Source organism: Chiloscyllium punctatum, chromosome 13 (genome assembly GCF_047496795.1).
Source record: "Chiloscyllium punctatum isolate Juve2018m chromosome 13, sChiPun1.3, whole genome shotgun sequence".
Taxonomy (NCBI): domain Eukaryota; kingdom Metazoa; phylum Chordata; class Chondrichthyes; order Orectolobiformes; family Hemiscylliidae; genus Chiloscyllium; species Chiloscyllium punctatum.
In genome coordinates, this window is record NC_092751.1 from 18,622,112 (window position 1) to 18,634,246 (window position 12,135).

The following is a 12,135-nucleotide window of genomic DNA, read 5'->3' on the forward strand; positions in this document are numbered from 1 at the left end:
TGTAGCAAGTAACTAGGTTGGTTCATTAGGTGGCTTCCTGGGCTGAAAGGGTTGAGTTATTGAGAACCTCTAAGATGGTGAGGCGATTATTCATTGGGGTTTAAATGAATGAGGAGTGAGGCTGGAAAATACAAGATACTGAAGGGGCTTGAGAAGGTAGATATTGACAAGTCCCACTCCTGGGTGGAATCTCAAACTCGAGGATATAGATACCGAATATGGAATATCGATTTCAATCTGAGACACAGAGTGATGTCTTCTCTCCGAAGGTAGTAAATGTCCGGAATTCCATAACCCAAAGAGGTATAGAGGGATACACGGAGTCGGCAAGAAAGTGGAGTTGAGCCCTGGAGTAGATCAACCATGTTCATTATTCAATGACAGGGCAAACCTGAGGGGCCGAATAGCCTACTCCTGTTCCTATTTATTCATTTCACATGTTATGCTTTTGGAAAGTAACTCGTTGTTTTCCTGGAAGCTGTGTTGTGCAATGATGCATTCAGGGAGAGCAGAGAAATTGTTTGAGTTAACCCCGGGTGGGGTATGGGGCTGTATCCCCAGTGTAACTGGGTCTGTAACATGACCCACATCTGGAAACAGAATGGGGGTAGGGTCACTTCCTGACCCAGCCTGCATTTTCCAAATACATTTCCAAAACTACACCTAACCATCGGAGTGATCTCGATCTACCCTTGTATAGCAGGTCTGAAGGGCTGAATGGAACATCAGAACACAGGGCTGAGGGACACGAGTGGACATTCGGCCCTTTGAAACTACTCCACCATTAAATAAAAAGAGGAAATTCTGGAAAATCTCAGTAGGTCTGGGAGCATCCGTAAGGAGAGAAAACAGCTGACGTTTCGAGTCTAACTGCCCCTTTGTCAAAGCTAAACAGAAAGGGGAGAAGTAGTGGGGTATTTTCCTCGTATAAGTACCTCACTATTTGCTTTTTTTCCACCAGTAAATAAGGTCGTGGCTCATCTCATTGTGATCCCAGCTGCACTTTTATCTTCAGGTACTATTATCTCTGATTCACCGTCTATGGACAACCAGACGAAGCCAACCTCAATATAATATAATGATTCGGCCATCACAAACTTCTGGGTAAGAGAATTCCCACTTGAATGAATTCCCACATGGTGAATGTTCCTAATTCCTATTCTGACTGAGGTTGGAGGGTGTCACTGTTTCCTTTTCAAGCCTCACTCCTCCACTGCTCCCAACAAATTTTAAATGTAACCAGGTTGGTGACATGGCCAATGATAAAGGTCTCAGACTGGGTCAGGTTCTGTGACAGGACCAAGTCAGGAAGATTTCTTTAGTCAGCCACAAGTAACTAATAGAACTAACGGATGCGCACGTTGGATCTGTGGTTAGCACAGCTACCTCCCATCACCAAGGAGCTGGGTTCAATCCCAACCTCGGGCGATGCTCTGTATGGAGTTTGAGCATTCTCTTCGCAGGTATCTATGTGGGTAACCTCACAATGCGCCAATTTCCTCCCACAGTCCAAAGATATGCAGCTGAGAGTGGATTGGCAATGCTAAATTGCCCATAGTGCCCACGGATGTGTTGATTAGTCATAGGAAATGCAGGGTTACATGAATAGGGTGGGGGAGGGCAGGCCCATGTGGATGCTGTTTGGAGGGTCAGTGTGGACTTGCTGGATGGGATATCCTGCTTCCACACTGTAGAGATTCTATAAAAATGACAAGAAATTTGGGCTATACCCAGTCGATATCTATCTGATCCACTCTCCTCTAGGTCTTGTATGTTTCAATAAGATCACGAGTAACCTGTTAAAGACTTCATAATGTAAGGCCCTCATCTCTGGAATCCATGAAGTGAAACATCTCCAAACTGCGTCCAATGTAATTATATGCTTTCCCAGATAAGGAGACAAAGGAAAACTAATCTCAAACTCAGGTCTTGAGGCTTATTTTTGTATTTTTCAGCATTGTAGGTTTTTCGATCTCTCATCCCCGCATAGCATTGGAGGCAGAGAGCTTGGATATTTTTGAGGGACGGGCAGAAACTTCATAAATAACAACGGAGTCGAGGATTATCGGGGATTGTCAGGAATGTGCGGTGTGGAGGGAAATGTAGACAATTGTACCAAATAACACGGCTCCAGAACATCCATGAATATAATGCAGAATGAATGTATAATATTGATAAAATTTTAAGGGGGAATCCAAGATGGCCACGATCCAGAAGGTCTGCTTTGCTGGTCTCTGCATCACAGAACGTGCAAAGTGGTACTCTCACCGACTCCATCCCAGCCATTTACTTAATAACAAACAATAAAAGAGCTATCGAATCTTTACTAATCCCGTTTTGTCAAGTGGAAATGACAAAACGCAGGAAAGAATCGAGTAAGTTCCTTCACGCTGTGCACCTGTCAGGAGCATCGAGCATGGCCTGAGGCCGCAGCTGCAACCCACTCTGCTCGTTCAATCGACCCAGTTACTCACTCGGCCTTGGTCACTGAGTTCACCAAGTTATGTGAAATGACTGAAGGCACGATTAAAGAAAAGTTCAGCAGTAAGCTAGAGCCATTTTCAGCCGTGCTCCAAAAACATGACTTGAAAGCCTTGGAAACAGAACGGATGAGTTTGAGCGCCTAACTGCAGTGGCAGAGACCACAATTGATTCCTCGATGGAGCGGATGCTCGGCCTTGAAAAACAGGTCTGCACCTTAACTGAACAAGATCACGACCTTGAGAACAGGGGCAGGATAAAGAATGTACACATCGTCGTCTGCTGGACCAGACGGCAGGTGGTCAGCCAGTGAGTATTTGTAATGGACTGGGTGCCATAATTCCATCACTTCGAAGCTGAAGAGGGACGGGTGAAGATTGAGAGAGTGCATCAGGTTATGGTGCAGACGTCAGCCTCAGAAGAGCGCCCTCGCCCTGTCCATGTGCAGTTATAGAGTTATGGGGACAAACAAAGACTGATGGAAACTTCCAGAACTCAGTGGAAAGATCCGATGACTTTAATTCACGAGGACACCAATATTATGATCTTTCAGGACATTTCAGAGGCAGTGATTTGGGAAAGAAAATCTTTTCAAGAGAAGAGTAAGGAAACTCAGGATTCAGTATTCTTTCCGGTTCCCAGCGGTGTTCCGTATTGCTTTGAATGGATCCGTGAAACTGTCTGACTCACCAGAGAAAGCAAAATCGTTGTGGATATTTTAAAGTAGGCTGGATGTTTAGATAATCATGTTTCTCTCTTAAAGAAATTTTATTGGATTTTTCTCATAGTAACCAGTGCTGAATTATATTCGCGGATGGGTAGAGTACTCAATTTAACTTTTTCATTAATATTACTACTCATTTCCTCTTTCTTTGCTTGTGTCTGGGATGTGGGTCAAGCTGGAGCGAGTTACAAATGTGGTTGTGATGACTAAGTGCCCACCTAAGGGCAGTTAAAGCCCGATTTTTGTTGTTAATTGCCCTGGATGCCATATTGGCAGCGGGCAGAAGATAAAGTTTTGTGATATGTAAGCGTCACCAGTGGTCGGGAGTGATGTGGGGTAAATTACTCTATCAAGTGTCATTGGCACTTTGGACTTTGTTTCGTTCTTTGGTTTCTTTATGTGTTTAGCTTTGGAAAGTTTTGAGAGCTGGTTACGTGTAGCAGTTTTAGTTTGTACAGTTTTTAGGCTCTATCAGTGTTTTTTCATTAATGATCAGCGATGTGTAATTCGATGTGAAACTGTAGGGTGAAATGTTGCTACAGTGTGTTATAGATAATGATGTGCTTAAGTGGTGTACCTGGAACTTTAAGGGAAGCCATCTGCCAGTCAAGTGGAAAAATACACTTTCAAATATTAAAAAGGAGAGGATCAATGTTGTCCTATTGCAGGAGATGCACCTCGATGACAAAGAACACTTGACGTTACAGCAGGGCGGGTTTCATCGTTTTTATTTCTCGTCTTTTGATACTAGGAGTAGGGTAGTAGCCATACTGGACAGGAAGAATCTTCCATTTAAATTATTAGATTGTATTAGACATTCACGGGAGGATCATAATCGCCAAAGCCTTGAAGTATGGGAAATAGTACAGTATTTTGAATGTTTATTGCCTCCCCCACCCACCACTCCCCCCCTCATCCCCCCCCCCCCCCCCCCCCACCAACCCCGGGCGCACCCTCTTAAAATCCTGGTAATTGCATTTTCCAAATTAAGTTATCTTGCAACATGGCACATTACTGTAGAAGGACATTTCAACGCTCTTATGGGCGACACAGTAGGCAGAATATCCAAAAGTCCACCAATATCGTCGTTATAATGTAAGCAATTAGTGGATTTGTGTGCAGGACTAGATTTCCCGAGGCAGATCTACCTCACAAGTAGGGATTATATTTTCTTCTTTAACCCACAGAAATGCCACACGAGGGTTGATCTCTTACCCATCTCTGCAACAGTCTTAGATTCAGAGGCATCCTGCACAATTGGGAAAATTACCACAACATACCTGCCCAGAAGTTGGATAGATGTCACATAAGATTATATTGGATACAAATGAGGGTCTTATGTTTTTGTCAAATCCCACAATTTCGGCAGCTCACGTGATGTAATGCATTAATTCATTTGTCGCATTTTCGGGCTATAAGATAACTTTTACGACGTTGGAGGCCATGCCTATGAGCGGCCTTCGGAAAATACCTGATGTTGAGGGCAAATCCTGGTTTCCTTTGAAATGGTAACGGGATGGAGGGGCGGGTTGTTTCTCTATTTTAGTATATTCATTGCATCCGCCTTTGATAATTTATTTAAGGTGAACTATGTCTATGTGTTTGACAAAATTAAACAAGATCTTCAAAGTTGGGAGCCACTTCCAATATCCTTGCTAGTTCGGATAGCTCTTATTAAATGAATGTCCTTCCTCATTTGCATGTGAATGCTTCCTTTGATGTTTCCCAGACAGGATTTAGGAGACGTAATGGCTGGTTTAGCTCTTATATTTGGCAGCATGAGTAACTCTTTATCACACTAACCAAATTGCAACTACCCCACAGATTGTGGGGAGTAGATCTCCCAGATTAAAAGCTATCAATTAAGCTCTTTTTATCCTACATCAGTGCTTGAGCTGCTGAGGATTCAGCGTCAATACGGTTAGATATTGAACGCTCTCATACAAAGAGAACCCTTGCTGTTCTTAGACAAAATGACAATATTTATGGAGTATTGTCATAACCCAATAATTACGAATACTGCTAAAGCATGAATGACAATGCGTCAGATCAAGAGCGATACAGCCAAAACCATCTTTATTACCCCTGTAATTGGTATACCGGGTTGTCAACCAGGGATAATGGATTCCAGGTTTAAACTGTGGGCAGCCAGGGGTGTGCCTTGTTTGAGTGATTTAGAATTAGTATAATCTATACAGTGTCGATACAAGCCCTTAGGCCCAGCAAGTCCACTTCGACCATTTGAAGTGTAACCCACCCAGACCCATTCCGCTACCATCCTATATTTAGGTAAAAACAATGACTACAGATGCTGAAAACCACATACTGGATTAGTGGTGCTGGAAGAGCACAGCAGTTCAGGCAGCATCCAACCAGCAGCGAAATCAACGTTTCGGGCAAAAGCCCTTCATCAGGAATGGGGGGCTTTTGCCCGAAACGTCGATTTCGCTGCTCGTTGGAGGCTGCCTGAACTGCTGTGGTCTTCCAGCACCACTAATCCATCCTATATTTACCCTGACTAATGACAGACCTTCAAATCCCTGAACACAATATGTGATTTATCAATTCATCGAACCTGCACATCTTTGGACTATGGGAGGAAACCCACACAGACACAGCGAGAATATGTTCACTCCGCACAACCAGTCACCCAAGGCTGGAACCAAACCCCGGATCCTGGTCCTGTGAGGCACCAATGCTCATCTTTGAGACACCACGTGTTATTTGAGGGAGAAACAATGATGTCATTTGATCAAATAACTCGTATGTATGGACTACCTAGTAGAGACCTCTCCTGTTTTTTTTTCCAGATCAAAGATTTGATTTAAAAAACACACACTTTTTACAGACTCTTACAGATCCGTTGAGAGAAGAGGGTGCTTATTTCTTAGACTGCACTCTCTGTCAGTACCCTTAATCATTAGTTGGAGAGTGTCCCCTCAGACGAGACTGTGTTGCGTTGTGATGTCTGCGAGTGACAGTTGGGGATTCAGAACACTTCGGAGACATGGGAGGATACTTATGAAAATGCTCAAAAGATTTCATCTGTATAAGGATTCATTCCGTGCAATTCAAAATTCTTCATAGACTCTATCTGACCTCAGATTATCTCTCAAAATTCAAAGTGGGGGTTACCTTTAGCATGTACTAAATGCAGAATGACTACAGGCACTCTTACTCAATGCTTGTGGTCCTGCTGCAAGCTTCATATATATTGGAGCACTATGTCCGGTGTGATACAGTGGGTCTAGGGGACTGAATTGGAGATGGACCTGGTTTCTCTTTGCCTTGGCCTGCCCAGGGTACTTTACACAGATGCATATGGGAAAATTATCATTACTTTATGTGCTAGGAAAAGCATTCTGTTGTGTTGGATGTCTGAAAACTCCCCAGGTCTGTTGGGTCATCCTAAGCTCTTCATGACGAATAGACCTTTGGACTTTTTCACTAGCATGGTGCACCTAAAAACAGAGATTTATATATGACATGGCAAACCTTTTTGGATTACCGTGATACAGGCTTATCTACCACTATCAGAAAGGCTTTTATATAGGCATTAGACATATTATCTAATGAATCTCATATCCAGAGAGGAAGAATAATGAACATAAAAATGTGATTCAGTTAATACTCTTGAAGAACGAGTGCTATCATTTTGTTCCGCTGAGCAGTATTATTTATTCATTATTTATTGTTTATTTTTGTTTTTCTTCTGTCCGTTTAGTGTTTTTAACTTGTTTTGTACGTACATGCACATAGATAGAACATAGAACATAGAACAGTACAGCACAAAACAGGCCCTTCAGCCCACGATGTTGTGCCGACCACTGATCCTCATGTATGCACCCTTAGATTTCTGTGACCATATGCATGTCCAGGAGTCTCTTAAATGTCCCCAATGACCCTGCCTCCACAACTGCTGCTGGCAACGCATTCCATGCTCTCACAACTCTCTGTGTAAAGAACCCGCCTCTGACATCACCTCTATTCTTTCCTTCAACCAGCTTAAAACTATGACCCCTCGTGTTAGTCATTTCTGCCCTGGGAAATAATCTCTGACTATCGACTCTATCTATACCTCTCATTATCTTGTATATCTCAATTAGGTCCCCTCTTCTCCTCCTTTTCTCCAATTAAAAAAGTCCGAGCTCAGTCAACCTCTCTTCATAGGATAAGCCCTCCAGTCCAGGCAGCATCCTGGTAAACCTCCTCTGAACCCGCTCCAAAGCATCCACATCTTTCCTATAATAGGGCGACCAGAACTGGATGCTGTATTCCAAAGCTTTATAGTGCTGCAACAAGACCTCACGACTCTTAAATTTAATACCCCTGTTAATGAAAGCCAAAACACCAAATGCTTTCTTAACAACCCTGTCCACTTGGGTGGCCATTTTAATGGATCTATGTACATGCACCCCAAGATCCCTCTGTTCCTCCACACTGCCAAGAATCCTATCCTTCCTCCTGTACTCAGCTTTCAAATTCGACCTTCCAAAATGCATCACCTCGCATTTATCCAGGTTGAACTCCATCTGCCACCTCTCAGCCCATCTCTGCATCCTGTCAATGTCCCGCAGCAGCCTACAACAGCCCTCTATACTGTCAATGACACCTCCAACCTTTGTGTCATCCGGAAACTTGCTGACCCATCCTTCAATCCCCTCATTCAAGTCATTAATAAAAATTACAAACAATAGAGGCCCAAGGACAGAGCCCTGTGGAACACCACTCACCACAAACTTCCAGGCAGAATATTTTCCTTCTACTACCACTTGCTGTCTTCTGTTGGCTAGCCAATTCTGTATCCAGACAGCTATGTTTCCCTGTATCCCATTCCTCCTGACCTTCTGAATGAGCCTACCATGGGGAACCTTATCAAATGCTAACATTGAATGTAATATTGATCAGTTATTTGAGTTGTGTTGTTATTGGATTATAATAATATTTAAAATCTCCTTTTCAATTTTTAAAAATTAAAATGATAATATTGATAGAATAGAGTCCCAAAGAGCTCTCATTAGAGAGACCACTCATGGTGGTTTATCCTGAGGATCACCACACCTCGGGTGATGGGGTGACGTTGAGAGAGCATCACCTTCATGGTAATCTCTATCATTGTGAGGAACTGAACCTGCGCTGCAGGCCTCCCTCTACAACACAAACCTGCCGTCCAGCTAACTGCGAAGGAGACTGTGTAACTGTTAGAGAGGGCAAGAGAAACTTTCATAACAAGGAAAGTAGTACAATTCAGATAACGGTCAAAATAACTGCTGTCGGTAAAAATGTTTTCTGCTCGAAATTCTATTTTAAAACAAGACGTGTTTAGAAGCTGTCTTTGGTTTAATATCATTAATTGTGATTGGATATCTATAACCATTAAATTAGTGTAGTTTTTTTGTTTGGTCTGTGTAAAGCATGCTACCGTTGCATGAAAGTATATAGCTGATGGAATATACTGTTAGGAGATTGCGTTCCATGGGAAATGTCCTCAAACAGGCGCTTGACGAAAACTGGAGTAAAAGTGCCTGAGTGCCGTCTGGACAGTGACAGGAACCCGGGGGGTTGAATGACTGAAAGTTCCCGTAACATGGAGCTGAGAAAAGCATCAGATCAGCCGGGACCTTATTAAATGCTAGAGCACATTTGAAGGGCTGAATAGCCTCAATATGGTTTGAAATGTGAGTGCTTTGGAAGACGTGCATCTCTACTCCTTCCTCTTATGTGTTACACACTGGGGCACTGCCATTTTCCTGAAACTGGGCATTATTTGGAACATTATCAGGAACATTCCATAATCGGTATTCTCCGGAATATTCTCTAAGTGTGTGGGGGGTATTGCAAAGGCGAGAGATGGAGAGAGAGAGAGCGAAGCTGCTGCATGCGGCAGTGAGAGAGTTGGAGTATGAGCCTTGATCGGGGGTAGGTGCTATAACAGATATATAGTGAGTGTGAGGGAGCAGACAGAATATGGTAAGATTTACGCTGACAGAGCGGGGAAGGTAATTGATGCTTGTCCTGTATTGCTGGACAATTCTTCAGACCGCAGATACTGCACCGAGTTGGGTGGTGAGCACAGACCATACTCGGTAGGTCTGGTGGTATGGCCCACCCTGGAAAGGGAATTGTCCCCCTCTGTACTAGCCCATTCACTATGCACACCATGCTCCGTCAACAAACTGTAGTGTAATTACCCCTTATCTGTCATGCTCGGGGTAAACTGTACAGGACAGCTCCAAACTGACAAAGATCAGCTGTGTGCACCTTGGCCCTTTAAAGATGGCAACAGTGCCAGGGAACACGGAATATCAAGGGGCATCCGGGCGACTGTGAGTACCTCCAATCATGATGGGTGGGAGAATCGGGTTGGCATTCAATGAGAGGTGGGTCGGGTGGGTGGGTATTTAATGAGGTGAGTTCGATAAGATAGCACCAGGCAACTAGCTCAGCTTCGAACAGACAATCCCTCTGTCACACTCAATGAAAATGACACTGAGACAAATTACTGATTTATACAGCTCAACAAGCCGAAGACTCTGCTGTCGTTACTCCCAGTTACAAAGCTGCAGAACAAGTGCTCAATCAAAACTCTCTATCGCCTGAGCTCGCAGCAATATTCCATTCACTCATAATTCTTCATAATACTGACCCGTGTTGCATGATGCTATAGAAATGTCTTCATTTCAGCATTCTGAAACCTGTGAACATATCTTTCCATGACATTTTTTCTCAGTCTGTCCCTCTCTGTCTCAATCCCGAAACACACATATTTACAGTCAAACGGTTCTAATGCATGGAAACAGACCCTTTGGCCCAGCTGGTCCATGCGGACCAAAATGTATATCCACACTCGCTCAATTTCCCTGTCCTTGCTCTGTATCCCTCTAATCATTTCCTATCCATGTATTTATCCAAATACCTTTCCAATGTTGTTATTGTACCCACCTCAACCACTTCCACCGGCAGCTCAGTCCATATGCAGAACACACTCCGTGCAACATCGCCTCTTCACATGCTTTCCGGCTTTTCTTGACTAAAAGCTTTCCTCTTGCTTCTGTAAAACACCATCAAAATCTGAATGATGTATTTTTGTATTTTACTCTCAGTAAATGAACAAACAAGTTGACTGACAGAATTCAGAACGTAAATAGCCTCCTTCTGATCCTGTGTTAAACACTCAAGAGGCAATGAAGTCTCAGATGTACAGCACAGAAAAAGACCTTTCATTCCGGTCATCCATGCCGACCAATTATCCTAAATAAATCTCGTCCTCCTTGCCAGCTCTTGGCCCATCTCCCTCTAAATACTTCCCATGCATGTATCCATCCAAATGCATTTTAAATGGTGTAACTATACCTGCTTCTACCGCCTCTTTTGGTTGTTCCATCCATTCACGCAGCAGACTCTATGTGAAAATGTTGTCCCTCATGTCCCTATTTAAATCTTTCCCCTCTCAAGTTAAACCTTTGTCTTCTAAATTTGGACTCGCCAATACTGGAAAAAGACATTGACTGTTTACCTTATCCATGCCTCTCATGATTTTATAAACGTCTTTAAGGTCACCCCTCAGCCTCAACACTTGAAAATAGCCCTAGCCTATTCAAACTCTCCCTGTAACTCTCACCCTCCAACACCCGCAACATTCTTTTAAATCTCTTCTGTACCCTTGCAAGTTTGGCAACATCTTTCCGACAGCAGGGAGACCAGAATTAAAGGCAATACTACAAAAGCGGCCAAACCAATGTCCTGTTCAGGTGCAACATGTCATGCAAACGCTAAGACTCAACGCACGCAGCAATAAAGGGAAGATCACCATGTGTCCTCTTCACTGCGCTGTCTATCTGTGACGGCACTTTCAAGGAACGGAGAACCTGCACCACAAGGTGACACAGTAGCTCAGTGACGAGCAGTGCTGCTTCAGAGCGCAGCGATCTGGTTTTAAATCCATCTTTGAATGACTGCCTGCGTGGAGTTTGCACATTTTCCCTGTGTCTGCATGAGTTTCCTCTGAATGCTATGTTTTCCTCCGACAGTATAAAGCTCGACAGATAAGGGTAGATTGGCCATGCTAAATTGCGTATAGTACCCAGGGATGTGTAGGCGAGGTGGATTAGCCATGGAAAATGCAGACCCAGAGGGATAGGGTAGGCGTTTGTCCAGTAGGATAGTGTTTAGAGGTTTGGTGAGGTCTCGATGGGCCGAATAGCCTGTTTGCTCACTGCAGGGATTCTATAATTTCTATGGATTTTTCCTTGATTCGTAGCTTTCGTCAAGACCTTACCTATATGTCTTGCCCTGATTTTTCTTGCCAAAATGCAACACCAATCTAAAATAAACTCCATCTGCCACTCCTCAGCTCACCTAATCAACGTCCCATTATATTCTGAGATATTATTCTTCACTGTCGACTATACAACCAAATTTGGTATTATCTACAAACTTACTGACCATACTTCATATACTCAAATGCAAATGATTTGTATAAGTGACAAAAGGAAATGGACTCACTATTGATCTTTGTGGCACGCCACTGGTCACAGGTCTCCAAGCTCAATGGACAAATGTCAACTGTTACACCCTGTCTCCAATATTCAAGAACATTTTGGATCTAAATGACGAGCTCTCCTGGATCCCAGGCAGTCTAAACTTGTTAACCAGTCTATCATGTAGAACATTTTGGTTTTCTTACTGAATTCCATAAAGACAACATCCACTGTCCTGCCTTCAGCAATCATCTTCATCACTTCCTCAAAAAATTCCACTGAGTCAGTGAGACGTGATCTCCAATGTACAAATCCCCCTTCAGTCCTTGTCTTTCCAAATGCATGTACATCCTTTCCCTCAAAACCCCCTCCAACAATTTAGTCACCATTGACGTCAGGCTCACTGATCTATGGTTACTTGATTTTTCCTTACTTTCTTAAATAATGACT